Source organism: Spermophilus citellus, assembly GCF_964194105.1.
Source record: "Spermophilus citellus genome assembly, chromosome: 18".
In the NCBI taxonomy this organism is placed as follows: Eukaryota; Metazoa; Chordata; class Mammalia; order Rodentia; family Sciuridae; genus Spermophilus; species Spermophilus citellus.
This window is the reverse complement of record NC_138200.1, coordinates 45,654,792-45,673,278: the sequence shown is the minus strand read 5'-3', so window position 1 is coordinate 45,673,278 and position 18,487 is coordinate 45,654,792. Positions and strand designations below refer to the sequence as shown.

Genomic DNA, 18,487 nt, shown 5'->3' with positions numbered 1-18,487 from the left:
CAAGAAGAATTTCTCCTTCAAAGAGGGACTATTGGTGGAAGAAGGGTAGAAAGAGCAAATTCTTTTTAAAAAAAAATAGTATTTATTTTTTAGTTATAGGTGGACACGATGTCTTTATTTTACTTTATGTGGTGCTGAGGATCGAACCCAGTGCCTCATGCATGCTAGGCGTGCGCTCTACCTCTGAGCCACAACCCCAGCCCAGAAAGAGCAAATTCTTTACAACTTAAGGATTGCATGTTTGGACCTCATTTTAATTTTCCGAGAAACTGAAACAAACAGATTGACAGCTACTCTGTGCCTATACACAAACTGGCTTGGGAATGGGCTGCAGAAGCAGAGTAATGTTTTGGTATCATTTTAAAGTTTGAGAATAATCAGGAGAACATGTGCTGAAATGCATATTATGAGGTCTACCCCAGGGATTCGGCATTAATAGCTCTACCACGTGCACTTAGAATCTTTTTTGAATGTTTCATGAGGATTTTCCCAGATTCCTGTACAAGTGCTCTACCAGGCCAATTGGGGGAAATGTTTCTTTATCCAGGTGGGACCTGTGAAATGTGACTAGACTGATGGATGTGTAGGGGACTCTCTAACCAAGCCGTGAAGTAAGAGGAAGTTTTCCAAAGAATGTTTTCCTTTTTCAATCTTAAGATCTGTGAAGCTTATTTCCCGCATTGCTAATGAAGTCAGTGCTTTATACTTAAGGCTCCCTGCTGAGAAGCTATCAACTTCAGGACCAGCCTCAGCTTTCATGTGCTAATGATCATCCTCTCTTTTTCCCCAGAGGGGTAAGGCAGGCGCCTCTGTCCTCATTCCTAGGCTCCTGAGCCAGGCCTTAGCTTAGGCTGACATTCTAGGAACTGTCAGAGAACAGGGGCCTTCTAAGGGGTAGATTTGACTTTTCAAAACTGCTCTCTCACCTCTCCTGTTCAATGCCTGATGTTTGTGATCCAAAGCTCTCCAATCTTCCTCCACTGGAATGCTCTAAGGAGAATATGTGAGTACTGCTGGCATGTGAGAGTAAATAGACTGGTAGTGAGGTGAATTTCAAAAAGGATTTGGCATAAAGATCAGGTGCTTTAACATTTTGCTACTTAATACCTACAAGTTTCCTCACCTGTAAACTAGGGATGATAAAACTGTCATTGCAAGGTTAATTCATTCTAGTTAAAAGTATCTCGTGAACAACACTTAGGGGCCAAGCACACTGCTAGGAGGCGCGCTTGCACGTGTGTATGTGTGTGTGTGTGTGTGTGTGTGTGTGTACTGTTCAGTTCCCAAACAGGACAGAATTACAGCATCGTTTTGGTTAAGGATTCATCCATTTTTCTGACTGTCAAGTAACTTGGAATGGCCCAGCCTGTACAATACACCAGTGCTTCCATAGGTGAATTGATAATAACAGCTGCAAGTGCTGATAAACATGAAAAGGGAATAACTGCCCAAAAAATAGCATAGGAAAATATGTACTTAATAAATATTTAATGAAATAAAAGTTTTTCAATATATATATTATATATTATAATTTATATTATATATATATATAATTGCCTTAAACCCTTTTTGGAATAAAAAGTTTCTAAATACCCACTCTGTTAATTTGGTGGTAGATATCATTGACCTAACACTTATCAATGAAGAAGATACAACTCAAAGTAAATATAAAACGTTTCCAATGACATCCAGCTACTCAACAAGGAAATTGGGAAGACAAAGCAAGCGCCATCAGATTTTCATATTTTTAATCACTGCAAACTCAACTACAGAGTTCCATCTGCTTTCTTTAGAAACAGAAAATAAGTAGTGCAGAGAAGAACAGGCCAACTAGGTAATTAAACATAAAGTTACCAATTATTGACAGCAGGTAAAACAATTTGAAAAGAGAAATACTTAACATTTTGATGAGTCTAAAGACATTAGACAAGAAAACTTGAATTTTTATGGGACTAAATTGAATTGAACCAAATCATGGGCATTTTAATAAAAACACAAGGTAAACATGTTTAAAAATCAGAAAGCTATCCAACTAGAAATTAAGTTCAGTGTTATTCTGCATCTGAAATAGAATGGAATGGCACCATGAAGGTACTCTTCAAATAACACCTAAACCAAAATTATCTGGTTTACTTCCTGTTTCTGGATTTAGCAAGCCAGTCTTAATTTAGCATCATAATAATCACAAAAACAAAGTTAGTCACTATGCTTTGCAAACACATGATGAAATGCAATTCAGAAATACAGTACAATAAAATGATGCATAAAATAGCTGGGTGAGATAAAAAGGGCAGCTGCTCTTTCATGAGCCATCCTGGCTCTGTCCTAGGCATGGTTTAGATCCCTGTTCATCTGCAAACCAGCTGGCCTCAGGTTCTAGCCTCATCCCTAAATATAAAATAGGAACAATCCTCACTGTTATGAAATAATGAATAGGAAAACACTTTGAAGCTTCATGGTGATGCTTGGTGCCACATTTAATAGATCTAAATCACTTTTGAAAACAATTCACTTCAAGGAGATAGGGAAAAAAAAAACAAACCTGTAAATGATAAATGTCAGCAATAAATGGGAATAGAAGCACCTATTCCTCCTTCAAATAATCGTCCTTTCAAGTGATTTGCTTACTGTTGTTTCCGGGGATTTTTTTTGCTTTGTTTTATTCTTTGTTTGTTGGGAGTTTTTGTTTGTTTGTTTTAATTTCTCTTTTCTTTTCCCTCCCAATCTCCCAAGTCAGAGGTGTGTTTCTTTCTGGAAGCCAGCAGGTGGCTCTCTGGTGTACAGCTGCCCCAAACAAAACAAAACAAAACAAAACAAAAAAAAAGCAACTCTCTCCTAACAATGTGGAATTTTATAATCATTTTTAAAAGGGACACCTGAAAAGCTGAGTGAAAACCATTAGTAACACCATATCACTGCCCTCCCCCACTTGAGTATACCAACTTCAACACTGAAAACATTAGTAGTTAAATTTTGGTTCAAAATTGCAAGTTAATAAGCCAGAATGGATTTCTTACCATCAGGACAGCTTCACATTGCCAACTGATTTGTTTTCTCCCCCTTCTGAGTATCCTTGAAAAGAAGCAAATGACAAAAAATTTGGAACAAGAAAAAACAAAAGTGGGGAGAAGAGCACTTTTTGTTTTTATTTTTTATGAGGTGCTAAGGATCAAACCCAGTGCCTCACATGTGCTAGGCAAGTTCACTGTCACTGAACTACAACCCCAAGCCCCTCAAAAAGAACACTTTTAAAGTGGTCAAGGATGTCAGATTTTATTATTGTAATGCACAGAACTAATATTTGAAATGACCAATAAGTTTAGCATTGATTTATTTTAACTCATTGTTATCTTTATGGCATTTATTTTATAAATCCAGCAAAACACGGAGCCAAACTCTACTGAAGTCATTGTAATATTCATTAAGCTAAACTTTTGGTTTGATATCGTGAATTAGCATGTGGCTTCTGATAAGTAATCATTATCCTGAGGTTTTATGGGCATTTCATGCCATGTTTACTATGCAGTTGAATACATTGCACCAGCATCAAGTTTGTGGTTTACAAATTATTAATCTAGGAGAATAGATTATGATATTGTACCATGGATCTCTGAATTTGAAGCATAGACTTAACTTTTTAAACATAACTTGATAAAACAGGTTATCTCCAGCCACACATTTGTTTTTGCCAGAGGAACTCTGAGTTTACTGTAAGTGTGCTTTTTTTTTAAAGGAATAAAATCTTACAATTTGGAGTGTTACTCAAGGCTGCTAAGTTGAATGAATTAATTACTTATCATGACTTTAAAGTTAATTCTTACTCGAGGCTCCATAATCATACATATTTTAACATCAAAAGCTAGAAGGTAAAAATTGAAAATAATTATATAAAACCCTCACAGTAACCCAGATTTGAAATGGAGCAGGTTGTCTGAGTATTACTCTGTAAAGGAAGAAAATGAACTGTCCTGGATATTAAGATAGATTCTCTTTAAGAAAAGAAAGGGAAATATTCAAAAGACTTAGGCTTCCCATCTATTGTGGAAGTATGATGGTTTCAGTAACCTAGTGTTTGAAGATCCATAACCACATTCTTAAATTAGGGTTCTGGGTTGCCTCCTTACTTACCAGCTCTCTTGACAGGATTGCTGGACAAGCTATATACACCAGGCTATTATTTATTAATTTCCTCTTTATCAGACAGCAAAGAGTTTTATTTATGGGAATGAATGTCTATAAACTATCTGAATCTCAGGTGTTAAGTCTTATTCCCACTTCTATCGTTCAAAGGGGAAAAAAATAAAAAGTACAAATTTAAGATGAACTTTGAAATTAAATCTACAGTGCCTTAGTTAAAATAATAAAGGCTATTAGTTTGATTCAGTGAGAGATTATATGAGTCAAAACTGTATGAAATAAGGAATCAAAGATAGGAATAGATAACCAGATTCCCCACTATGATGTGCACGCACACGTGTATGTGTACACACACACAAACATACTGAGTATTCTAAAATTTTATTTTTTTTTAAACTTGCTTTGAGGGATTTCTGCTACTCAACTCAACTGTAGTGATCTTGCACTAATCTCTCCCAAATCCAACATGCAAAGAACATATCCCATTGATTGTGAAAAACGGAAAGATTATCTGTGCCTGACAGGGGACACAGACTTCCCTGAACTCTTCTCTCTCCTATATTATGTCCCCTTCTTCACGTGGATGCAGGGGCTATAAAAGCCACCCAACAGTCTGTCCCCTACCTCCAGCTGTTGGTTGTCGATCTGCTGCCTCCCCACAGTGCTAAATCATTCAGCTCCTCTCCAAGCCACACCTCTCATTGATCACTCTGGAGGGGCTGCTTCTGAAAATGTTGATTCAACTCAGTGGGGAAGATAGGCCTGGTGCAGCTGGAAGAGCAGAGACTGGCAGAGCCTCTGGAAAACCACACACCTCCTAGTTTTCATTGGCACAAAAAGCAATTACGCCTGCTCCTCCACCCCTCCCCTCCATGCGCCTTTTTAGCAAACTTCTGCCAAGCTGGCAAGTGATTCCAACTTGAAGTAGAGAGGGGCGAGTGGAAAGCCAGTTGAATGGCATCGCGCGAAACACCTGTTTATTTCTGCCCTTGCACTATTTGCATACTCCCAAGAGAATCTCAAACCCAGCTGCCTTCAGAGTTGTCATGCTCTGCTTGGATTCTAAACCTGGAGAATTGAGATTAATGAAAAGTACTTTTGTCACTAAAAATACCTTTCCCAAAGCAGTAATTTCCTAACCCACAACTGTTTAGAATGGCATCGTTTAACAATGTTTATAAGTCATAAAACATGCATTGGGCTGATGTATGAGTTTGTATCTTTGGAGGAACTAGAATTGCAAACAAACTGAAAAAAAAAATGCAGGGAGAGAGAAAAGAAAAACGTCCTAACAGATGTGTTCACTACTAAATAGAACACACAACATGTGCTGCAAAATAAAAGAACCATTTGGCAACATAAAATATCTTGGCATCTGTGTTAGATTTGTAACCACAGTAAAATATTGATAGGGACCATAAAATTCAAGTTCTATATTCCTGTGCTTCTGGGTGACTCTGCTTTGAAAGACTTTTTTTGTACTATGGAATTGTTGTTCGTCCGAGGCATTTTATGACAAACCTGCTTTATGACACTGCATGATTGGCTCATTTTCATAAAGTTGATGCAAACAATGGAAGCATCCATTAATCCCAAGGTGAAGTATAAAGGTTGTGTGTTAAATGAATAGAGAAAAAGCATTGATAGGAATGCATATTTGGTCAAATAGGTTCAGATTAAAAGTCACTGTATCTTGAAGCTGAGTTTTAATATCCACCTTATATTTTGAAAATATGTCATAGAATTGGCAATTTTCAGAAGAACTGAACTGGCAAAAGGCATTGTCTATAAAGGTATATATTATATAATACTGAATAAATTAAATTAGTACTTGAGTGTAATGGTGCACACTTACACTTCAACCTCCAAGGAGGCTGGAGCAGAAAGTTAATGAGTTTGAGCTCCATCTCTGCATTTTAGCAGGAACTTAGGGCAAAATATAAAAGGACTAGGATATAGCTCAGTAGTAGGGACCCCTGGTTTCAATCCCCACTACTGTTAAACAAAAAAAAGCATTAAATCAATGTGTAGCTGGGCACGGTGGTACATGCTTGTAATCCCAGTGGCTGGGGAGGCTAAAGCAGGAGGATCATGAGTTTCAAACCCCAGCCTCAGAAATTTAGCAAGGCCCTAAGCAATTCAGTGAGACCCTGTCACTATATAAAATATAAAAAAAGGGCTGGGGATGTGGCTCAGTAGTTAAGCACCCCTGGATTCAATCTTTAATAACAATAACAGCAAAAACAACAAAATCAATATGTGATTATCTAAATATGATAGATGTTTAATAAAATGTCAGTAATTATAGTACTTTTTTTTTATATCCACCTATTTCAGTGATTTATATAATTGTGATACTCTGGTGCAAAGAGAAATACACATGAGGTCTCCCCCCTGGTTCCTGACACACAGCTCCTAAAATCCTTGGAATTTCCAATCATTTTATTTTTATATAAAATGGTTGGTGGCTAAGGTCCCTAAATAGTTCCAAAATGAGGGGGTGGGGCTGGCCACTAGAAAGACCAAGGCCATGATAAGAGAGAGGGCTGGGACTTTTGTTCCCATTTCCCAAACTTCAGGGAGGGGAGAGGGACTGAAGTTTTGAGTTGATTGCCAATAGTCAAGGATTTAACTAACCATTTATGTGCAAGTAAGGATCCCTCCTTAAAAACCCAAAAGGACAGAATTTGGTTAACTTTCAGATTGTTGAAACACATGGACATACCTGGAGAGTAGCATACCTCAAAGAAGACATGGTAGCTCCCAGCCCCTCCTCCCATGCCATGCCCTGCACACACATAGTTTTCATCTGCTGTCCATCTATATCACTTGTAATACCCATTGTAATAACCAATCAATGTGTTTCCCTCAGTTATGAGAGGCATCCTACCAAGTTAACTGAACATAAGGAGGGGGCCGGGGAACCCCAACTTATGTTCAGTTGTTCAGAAACTCAGGTTGCAATCCAGGCTTGTGAGTGGCGACTGAGGTGGGGAGCATTCTCTCAGGACTGATTCCTCAACCTTGTCAGGTCTGGCACTGTCGCAAGGTGGACTGTACCAGAACTGAGGTAAATTACAGGACGCCCAACTGATCTTAGGGTGTGGAGAAAAGTCCCCCAAGTCTGCTGCCAGAAGTGTCGTGGTAAGTGGGAATGAGAGTAGAGAACAGAAGAGTTTTTTTTTTGTTCTGTTTTGTTTTCCCTCTCAATAATCATTATAAAATTATAATATATACATAGGAATATAATTTAGAAAACAAAATAGTTCATGAAGATGAAGAAGCACAGGCATACGTGTATATGTATATATATACATATATATATATACACAAAAACTATGTGTATGTATGTGTGTGTGTGTGTGTGTGTGTGTGTGTGGTTTCTTAGATAAAGCCTCAGTTGCACTCATGGATTCAACTTGCAACTACTTTCAACTCCTTCAACTTCTTGTTCTGCTAGCTAGCTCTATATTTTAAAAATGTATTTGTGGTGCTATTTTCCACCCTATCAATTTTAGACACTATTAACTTCTTAATATGAAAGATGAACATTTAGTGTTTTTTTCATGACCCCTCCACTATAATCATATCACAATTATGAGTTAAATAACAAGCTGCTACTTTTTACAAAGCAATATTCATTTAATAGTCATAAAATAATTTTTTTTTTTTTCTGGCGCTGGGGATTGAACCCAGGGCCTTATGCTTGTGAGACAAGCACTCTACCAACTGAGCTATAGCCCCAGCCCCATAAAAATAACTCTTGTATGCTGGTTTTCCCAGAATGAGCAGGCACCTCTTTCTTAAATTTGTAATTTGATTTCTACTGATCACCAACTCATCTCAAACTCCAGCAGGCATGTAAATATACATGGGAAGTGCTACTGTGTATTTACCAAGTGTGCACTTGGCTCCTCCATTCCCGTCTGCCCTTCAGTGCTGACCCATCCTTCTTGAAGCCTCAGCTTTCTTCCTTCCTGCCCTGAAGCCTGCCTTTCTCTCCTGTTGGTGACTGGCTTCACTTTCTCAGGTGTTGCGGACTTGACCCCTGAATCCTTCTCTTGCTGCTCATTAGATTCCTTTCTCCCTCTCTCTTCTTCTTCTTCTTCTTTTTTTTTTTGAAAGCATTTTCTTGTGCCTCCGTGAGAAATGGGGTATGAGAGGCAATTGCATTTTGAGACTTTGCACATCTCCGAGTCTCCATTTCTTCCTTCCACTGGATTAGCAGATTGACGAAGCATTAAAGTCTAATTTGAAAATCAATATCCCCACCTTCAGCATTTTTAAAACATTGCTTCATGTCCATCTATCTCTCAGGTTTTCTCTGAAAAATCCAATGTCCTTCTTAGTCAAGGTACTCGCTAAGTTTTTAAAAGGTTTCCATCTCAAGTGTTTAAAAGTTCTGGTAGTTCAACTTATTGCAGGACTCTTATCATTCCGTGTACTGGTTCATGATGATTCCTTTTAATATGGAAAAAATGTTTCCTAACTTTTAGTATTCTGGAAATAAAAAAGAAATGGACTCCAAAAAAATTTTTTTATGTATTAGATATGTTATTAACCTCCTGGATTGATTCTAATTTGCTCAATGCTTTTTTTTTTTTCTTTTTTCCTATCCCTCTTGTGTTTGACTTTCTGGGCTATTATCTCATTTGTATCTTCCAACATAGTTTTTTCTTCCATTTTATTTTTAACTCCCAAGAACTTTACAAACTATCTTTTAACTCTGTGTTTTAGAATTTGCTTCTTAAGTCACAGCTGTAATACCTTCCCTTAACTCTCTGCAGGTATCAATAGCCAGAAGTGATCTTGACAAAGATTCTCTAACATTTTTCTTTAAATCCTTTATTACATCTGTTCCATCTGAATACCTTCTTATTGTGATTTATTTGGTCTCTGTTTTTCCTTGGGAAATTTCTTTCTACAGGTGTTAGTCAAAAGCTATGTGTTCATATTTAAGATGGACCTCCAGGGACTTAGCCTAGGCTTATACACTGGTGGGCTTGGCTGGCAGAAAGGAAAAGAATTATTTTTTTCTATCTTGAGATGTTTTTATGCATTTTCCTTACAAAACCCATATTTAACCCAAATAATATAGTTTTGTTTTCCTTTTAGCTCTAAGGAAGCAGAAGTTTAATCTCAAAAGAATATTACAGGGGTTGGAGAATAAATAGCTCCATAACAGAGCTATTGCCAAGCATGTACAAGACCCTGGGTTCAATTCTGGCACCAAAATATGTGTGTATTGGCTGGGCACAGTGGAGCATGCCTGTAATACCAGGGGCTCTGGAGGCTGAGGCAGGAGGATTGTGAGTTCAAAGCTAGCCTCAGCAACAGAGAAGCACTAAACAACTCAGAGACCCTGTCTCTAAATAAAATACAAAATAGGGCTGGGGATATGGCTCAGTGGTCAAGTGCCCCTGAGTTCAATCCCTGGCACCCCCCCCACAAAAAAATTGTGTGTATTTTATATAATATATATATATATATATATATATATATATATATAACTAATATGTATAAAATACATATTACAACTATGTATATAAAATACATATGACATTTAGATATTTTGTGTGTATATAAATATAATATATATTTTAAATATCTAAGTATAATATAAAATAAATATTATATTATATGTTATCTAAGTGTAATATATAATATATAGTATATCTAATAATCTAAGTGTAATATGTTACACTTAGATATTTCATATTAACAGTAGAAAAATTGTACTTATTTTTTCCATAGAAAGTACTAGTTGATTCTACTTTTATAATTTATCCTCAGATCAAATGACACTATCTCCTCTAAATTGCCTTTAAATAGCATGTTTATTCTACAAACACCAGGAGTCCTTAAAAGTGATAAAATGAGACAAATAAGTGTACAGAATAATTTCTTTTGCTAAATGTAATTGGAGTTGGCATGTAAACTTCCTATAAATGTAACAAGGGCATATACATAATACTTATGTATTAAACAAATTGCCAGGGATAAACCCCCAACATCAATTGAATAGATTAAAGGAAGGGATAGTATTTTGAGAAATAAATTAGTAAAATGTACCTGAAAACGGATGAGATGAGCCACTCATACCAGTAAAATTATAGTCCATCTCTCAAAATCTAACTAAGGATTTAAAAATAGCCACAGCTCTACTCATGGTGACTTATGTTCCATCTTGGGGAAGCAGAACTAAGCAATAATTGCGACATTAAGGGTATGACTAAACATTGCTGTTTAGAGAAAAGTAATGTGAATAAAAGAGGAAGTTCTCTTTACAGAATACAATGAGGAAAACCAAGATCAGCAAGTGCATGAGCAGATGTCTGCTCTATTCTACCAAACTGGTAAACTGCTAAGATATCAGACCTATTAGGGTTCGAAAGAAACTTTGCCATCAAGCATAAGATCATGCCCTGTCTTTACAAATTTGCAGTATTATAGCATTTCCCCAAATTCATGTCCCATTTGGAGATATGGGTGTAATTACCCTCTTGCAATGTTGCTGACCCCAGGGAAACGGTGCCATGTCCCATCCACTGCTGAGATGTGGTAAGCAACATGTCCCTTGATTTTCCATTGCACAGCTGATACCAGGACAGAATATTAAATGAGATCTTACTAAATATTCTAATAAATTAAGAAAGAAACCTAGTGGATAAAGCAAACAAATATTCAGCTGGCTTTTTCCATTAATGAGACTACATGGACATAATTTTGACTAAGCGTACCCCATAGTATGGTTTATGTTTCTCTTGTTACAAAGCAGAGACCAAGTTTCCAAGGCTAAAACAAAAAATAATAAGTACGTCCATGTCCTGCTTACACACAGCTCCTCTCATCTGCCCAGCTTCCTTCCTGTGCTAGTGTACTTGCCTTTCCCTGGGGGACTGGCAGTGGGAACACACACCTTTTACAGGAGGTTACTCTGGTATTTACTCATCAAGGTTTGCTCTTTTCCTGTGGTCTCAAAAGAGAGACTTATCAGCAGACTGTAAATTAATCCAAGCCCCCCCCCAAAAAAAATGCACATACACCATTGTGCAGAACAGTTCTTTCTAATATAGAAAATAAGCAACATAATTCATATATTTAAAGGAATCTGTCATCATCACTATCCCTCATTGCCCTTCTCCCCGAGTGATCCTAAGAGGTAACCCTTGCATGAGAAGCACGTGAGTTACATTAGTGCTTCAGGAAATGGTTTGCTTTCCACATGCATTTTACCTTACGGTAGGGCCATGTTGAAAATGCCATAGAAAGCAGGATATCAACAACATCATTTAATTTTAATCAGATAATTATAAGCCATTTGAATTTATTTTTTGGATTGCACTGCAATTTTATTTTGTTTACTAATACATTAGCTTCCTGAATCCTATAAATTTGGAGACACTGACAAAATTGGGTTTTTCTTCTTGCCAAGCTAATGACTGAATATTGGGTCATAGTGACCAAAATAAAATAATGTCACCCTAGAAATCTTGAAATACAGTCTGTCTTCCCAAGTGATAGTGGTAAACAACTTAGTACATCCATTACTCTACATTGGAAGGAGAGATGATATAGAAGAAACCACCCTTGGGCAACGGATAAGCAAAAGACCAATGGTACTCTAGAAAATTAAGAAGATATGCTGCCTTCAGCCAATTAAAGAAAAAATATATAATACCAGGTTATCTAATAGGGAAATTGAGATCAGAAAACTGTATTTATTGTGGATATTAAACAAGGAGAATTTTCCAAAACTGTTATCTCTGCTTTTATCATCTGATAGGCATTGGCTCAGTGCTCCCTGAAGTCCATTTACTGACAGAGCAGGAGGCAGCTGGAAAGAGCAGAAGCATCTCCACCCCCCACAAACCATTACAATACTCCTCGCTATGACTCAAGGCCTATGGACCCCGAGTCTGACTGAACCACACATTTTAAACTGTTAGATTCAAGACTGTCCTATAGAATGGTTCTGCCTCTAAGGCTCATTCTCTCTTAGGGATCCACTAAATCTGACAGCAGGGTGACAATTAACACAATCTGTGATATGTGGACACCTGTCCATTAGGAATTGGACTGGAACCATCCATTCACTTTACAGAGGCTACAGAATAGGAAGTAACTATTATATAGTAATGGCTTCCAGCCGCTATTGCTCAGGGCCAGTTTTGGATTAGTGGTGAGGAACTAAAAAGCCCTTAAGTACTTTTACAAATCCCAGCAAAATGTTCTCTTTAGTTAAGTATATAGTGATGCATGAGGGATAGAAACCATTTGCCTACACCAGGCTTTTATCTAAGATGTATGTGGTTCTTGTTGATGTCTTCGAAAATTATGGCCATTCATCTAAGAGAGATTTAGAGTCATTTTCTTGTGAAGAATAGCTACTTCATAGTACACATAGTTGCTTTTAGATTTTTTAAAAATTATCTGATCCATACATTTACTTGGGTGCTCTTTCTTGTTATTGGATCTTTTTTAAAAAAAAAAAAAACTTTTAAATTTATATGAAGCTCTTTGACTTTTAACAGTTGCTTAGTTTCATATAAATATAATCACCACAATCAGAATACAGAACAATTGCAAGATGCAAAGAATTCTTTTATGCTGGTCTTTGTATTCAAATGCATCTCTCACTCCAAACTTTAGTAACACTTGTCTGCTCTTTATTCTTAGAGTTTAGCCTTTTCAGGAAGAATGTCATAGAAATAAATTCATATAGTGTATAGACTTTTGAGTTTTGCTTCTTTCACTTAGTAATGCACTGAGATCCAGGTATATTGTTTGTATATCAGTGGTTCATTCCTCTTACTGTAGAGAGGAAAGGTAGTTTGTTAATTCACAAGTAGAAAGATATTATGGTTGATTCCACTTTAGGGTATTAGAAATGATGCTGTTATAAATATTTTTGTGTATAAAAGTTCATATTCTTCTTGGATAAAGACCCAAGAGTAAGATTTTTGTGTTATGTGAATCTGTGTTGTGATTCCTTTTATTTATAGTCAAGCAGATGGATAGATTCTATGCTATATATAAAGAATATGTTAGTGTTTTATTAAGTACCTATTATGTTCTAAGAAGTACTAAGCATTGATAACCCAGAGGTGAAGAATGCATTGTGTAAAGAATGCATCTATGTAAGTAATTCCAGCATCTTAGGAGGCTTATGCAGGTGGATTGCAAGTTTAAAACCAGCCTAAGTGAGGCCCTAAGCAACTCAGCGAGATCCTGTCTCTAAATAAAAAAAAAAACAAAACAAAAAAACAATGCAGTGGGTTACGCAGTGGCTAAGCACCCCTGGGTTCAATCCCTGGTACCAAAAAGTAAAAAATAAATTAAAAAAATACATGTGTATTTCAATATAAGCAGCAGATTAGTTTCCTATTGATCCTACAACAAAGTTCCACCACAAACTGTGTGGCTTAGAATAATAGAAGTATTTCTCTCATAGTTGTGGAAGACAGAAGTCCAAAATCAAGGTGTAGCAGGGTCACACTCCTCCAAGACTTTGAATGGAGTCCTTCCTTATCTTTTAATAGCCTCTGGAGCTGACCACCCCTTTTGGGTTTCCCTCAGCCTTTGGCTAGAATACCTCCATCTCTGTGTTCCTCTTCAGGTGACATTTCCCCTCATAGATTCCACCATCTTTTAAGGACATCAGTCGTATTAGATCAAGGGCCCACCCTACTGAATTACAAATTCTTTTTTTTAATGGTATTAGGGATTGAACCTAGAGTTGATTTACCACTGAGTAATATCCATAGACCTTTATATTTTGAGACAGGTTCTCACTAATTTATTGAGACTGATCTCAAACTTGCAATTCCCCTGCCCTGCTTCAGCCTCCGGTACTGAGATCACAGGCGTGAATCATTGCAACTGGCATGAAGACCTCATTTTCACTAACAACATCTGCATTGACATCACTTCCAAATAAGCTTCCATTCTGAGGTACCAGAGGTTAGGCCCTCTATTTACCTTTGTGCAGGATACAATGTATATCAAATAGCCATAAATACCTATTATTCATTAACCATTGGTCAGACATGGTGCAAGGAGTGGTAAAGTGAGTCTCAGGGACTTCATAGCCTGTGGGCAAGATAGACTTTATACAATTACTATGAAGAATCAGCTTATTAAAGTATGTTTTCTTTGTTTAGGAAAAGCACAGGATCCTCGGGGAATTAGTAAGGAGTTCTAACTTGGTCCAGAATTCAGAGAAGGCTTCTCAGGAGAAGTAACACTTAAGATAAACCCAGAGAGCCAGAGTACATTAGACACAAAGACAGGATAAAGAGTATCTCACAGAGAGAGAAATACATGTTGAAAGGACTGAAAGTTAGGAAGAAAATCATGTTCTAGAAATTCAGCATAAGCGCATGAAGAAAGAGTGTCAGGAAATGTGGACTGAGAGGTTGGCAGGGGGTTGATTACGTAGAGATTTGCAGGCCTGCCTTGGATTTCAGGCCACACCTAAAGGGTAATATGAAGTCATTGAAAAGGTTTTTATCTCACAGAGTGGTATGATCCGAAATGCGTTTAAAATGGCCCCTAATCTGTGGAGGATAAATTGAGACTCAACAAATTGGATGCAATGTCATTCAAAAATTAAACATTTAAAACAAGTTATAATGGTCAATTGGATTTGAACAGTGTAAATGGAAATAGATGAGGCTGAGATTGAGAAATAGGTTGGATACTGATTTGATAGCATTTAGACCCAGTATAAAGGTAAGCCACTAGGTGAGTGAAAGCACCTTTTATTGATTTAAGAACCGTTACTGGACATTTGGTTTGCAGTGTGGGATGCACTAGAGTTTCATTTGTAACATATTGAGTTCTAAAAGTCTGGGAAATATTTCAATACTCATATCGAATCAGGATCTGGTTACAGGAATTTCCATCTAAAAGAGGTGCCTGGACTGAACATAAATGTTCTTGAGTCATTAACATAGATGCTAATTTAAATTAGAGAATGAATGAAATTATGTAGGTAAGGAGGACAGATTTACAAGTGTTCAAATTGGGGTCCAAGGAACTCCACCATTAGTTAAGTCAGGCAAAGAAGAGATGCTGGCAATGAGTTACAGGAAGGGGACATTTTTTTTTTTTAACTGAAAGAAGAGAATGCTTTTATTAATCACAACATAAAACTGACATGGAATCCTACTAGAATTGAATCAGGATAAATAATGCTGTTATAAAATTTACATTTCTCACATTCAAGGGGAAACTATTACATATTAGGGCTCTTCTGGGTGTTATGAACTAATTTCAGCAAAAACTTTATTTTAAAAAATAGTAAGTAGCAATTAATATATATTTTTAAACTGTGTGAAGATAAAGTTAGAAAGGCAACTGGTAAAACCAGCAGAATTAGAATCATTTTCTTAGACATAAAGAACCACATTTCCTTTTTAGCTGTTATATCTGCATGTTTTTCATTGATAAGGTGCGTGCTGGCTATGGGTGCCACATGATTAGTAATTTTCTTCTTCAGTAACAAATACTTGACTGATCTAGACTCAGGTAAATTTTCTTTCCTTATTTTGCTCTTTTGGAGCAGAAACAAATATATCTTTTGTACCAAGGGAGGCAAATATGAAATACAGCTATTGTAACTCTTCTAACTCGCCATTAAACAAGGGAAATGAATTGTTAAGAATGTCTCTGAAGTATTTCCAGTATTTAAAATAGGCCTCTGAATAATTTTCAAAACTAAGTTCTCATTTTGGTATAGGATTTGATAATCATAACACATTTGATCTGTATTCTTCTATCAACTACACTTTGCCCTCAATGTGGGTTACTGTTAGGGTCTCAAACTATTTCTACATATAGAGCATCTTTAAATAAGTTTCTTCACTGAACTTAAGACTTTTTTTTCCCTCACTTATGTGCCCATGAAAATTAATGAGCATACACATACATATACTTGCATACATATGTACGTATAGAAGTAAGTTACTTTGCCATTAGAATAAAACTAGACACTAGGGGGACAACTCTGAGGAACAGTTTGGTCTTCTGTGGAAGTTTCCTCTATGCTGAGGAAGGCAGGTATAGTTCGCTGAAGGATGTGATGAGGCTGTAGGAAGTTTTCTCATCATCTGTCAATCCTGCATTGCCAGGTCTCACCACCACAGCTACATGCTTCCTCAGCAGCACTGGCCTCTAAAGTAATATCTGTTAGAAACAAGATGTTGTTGGTTGAGCATCCAATGCTGTTTGCAATCTTTTTGTAACTCTCACTCTCTACTTTGTGTCCAATTTTGATATCAAAGTGACCATCAAAAAGCTCAAGAATATTCCCCTCTGTAGAATGCCCAAATAATAGTTTCTGAGCCTCTACACTTCCAGAAGAATAGATATACTCCTTCATTCCATCTTCTCTCCACTTCCTGACTGCTGGAACTACATCTTCAAAGAACTCTGCTTTCATGTGTCCAGCTGTGAATGCTGCCCTCCACATGTGGCCCTGCAGTTGTTTGAGTGCTGTGGTCTTTCGGTCCAGAGACATCTGCCAGCACACATTATCTACAACGGCCTGGATTATCTGTTGTAGTTCATCTACCCCATTTCCAGATGCTGCAGAGATTGGAATAGCCCCATCCAGGTGGGCATCTTCTTCAGCCTGTTTTCTCAAAAGATTGACATCCTGCTGGCACTCCTCTTCTTCCCAATGTGTCTGCAGATACTCTAACATTTTCTTTGATGTAAGGAAATAAAATGTCCCGGGAGGGCCGAGATGGAGGTCCCGCCCCGGCTTTCCCATGTGCCGCCGCCATTGTTCCGCTCCGCTCCCGCTACTTTAGCCTCCCGTAGCATTTCCCATTGGCGGCCCAGGAAGGGGACATTTTTGCTGACAGATACAATACCAGCCATAAGATGGGGGGGTGGGGACTGATGACAAGCTCTGGATATAGGGAGAACAAAAAAAAAAAAAAAAAAAAAACACAAAGGGCAAAGCTACAAGAAAGTTAAATTCAGAACATATTGTCAGGTTGATTAGTTTCGTTGATGAACACCATGTAAGAATTGATGCAGTAGGAAGGAAGTCTTTAAAGTTAGAGAAGAATCAGATGGAGAAAATCTTTAGCTCAAATGTTTGGTTTTTTTTTTTATCTCATCAGTTTCATTTAAAGAAAATCACTTTAGAACAGAACGTTAAATAAACTGGCCCTGCAATCAACCCCTGGGGCTGGAGTAGTTAACTCAGACTATTTTAATAATGTACTTTTATTTCAGTGGTTTAAGACTAGATCCTTTACAGGAATACATAAGGTATGCCTGCTTCCTCAGCAGATCTTAGAAAGATTTTTATTTACTCACAATTAAATGTCTTTATAAATGATAGAAGAAATATGGCTTTTTGCCTCCTAATTATACAAAGGCAATCCTGGGTAAAAACCCAGTTAAAAAATCTTTTGCAAATACAAATACTGCAATCAACTGGCAGTTTCATTTCTGGCTTAACACACACACTCTAATTCCCTAAGGTGCGGTTTTCTTATTCCATTGAGCCAGTGTAGGCCACCGTGGAAATCAGTCAAGAGCTGGAATTGACTCAGTACCCAGCACAGTGACCGGAGACATTAGCTACAGTGGCAACCTAATTGTAATGTAATTCCAGTAATATACGCAGTTAGCACTGAGCACAATTTAGGGTTCCCTGCCTAGAGTCTCAGGAAAGCCATGCTGTTATTGTAATGAGCCCACTGCTTTGCTGCTCCAGTTTTACTCCTTAGTTTTATTACTCAGGATGAGTTCTCAGTTCTTTCTAAAACTTGTCTAAAAGAAAAAATGGTAATAATCTATATGCCATGATCATATTACCTGGGAGGAAGACTTGATACATGTTAGCTATTACTAGTGCTTCTGTAGCTCATGACTGTGCTTTTTGCAGAGATTATATAATTTCATATTATAATACATGTACATATGCTATGTATACACTATTATATGTCATATATATGTATATAAACATGTGTGTGTGTATATATATTTCATCATATATATATATATGTATATATATACATATATATATTTAAACAGTGATATTATTTCATGATCTTAAGGGCAAGCATTCTTGTTAACTCCAAGTTTAGATAACTTGTTCAAAGTCACCCAGCTGTTGTAGAGAAGTGACAGAATTCAGAGCTTGACTGGGCTCATATAGACCCTAACCTATTATTAATAGCCTTCAGATTTATACACAATAGTGGCTTCATGTTAACTTGCCTCTTAATGAAAGCATACATTTCTCTTACAGTCTTGCTTTTGGCAGGTACTTTTCAGCCTCATCAAATAATTTTGTGTAGAAAAGAAAGAGAAAGAGCTAGAGATA

The 18,487-nt window shown here is 37.0% G+C and overlaps 1 pseudogene across 1 annotated transcript; it reads right to left on the bottom strand.

Annotated features, from left to right (window-relative positions):
- Positions 1 to 15,354: 15,354 nt before the first annotated feature.
- Positions 15,355 to 16,908, bottom strand: LOC308638240 (enolase-phosphatase E1-like; annotated as a pseudogene). The gene has a single exon. The product of its transcript is annotated as an enolase-phosphatase E1-like (transcript).
- Positions 16,909 to 18,487: the final 1,579 nt, after the last annotated feature.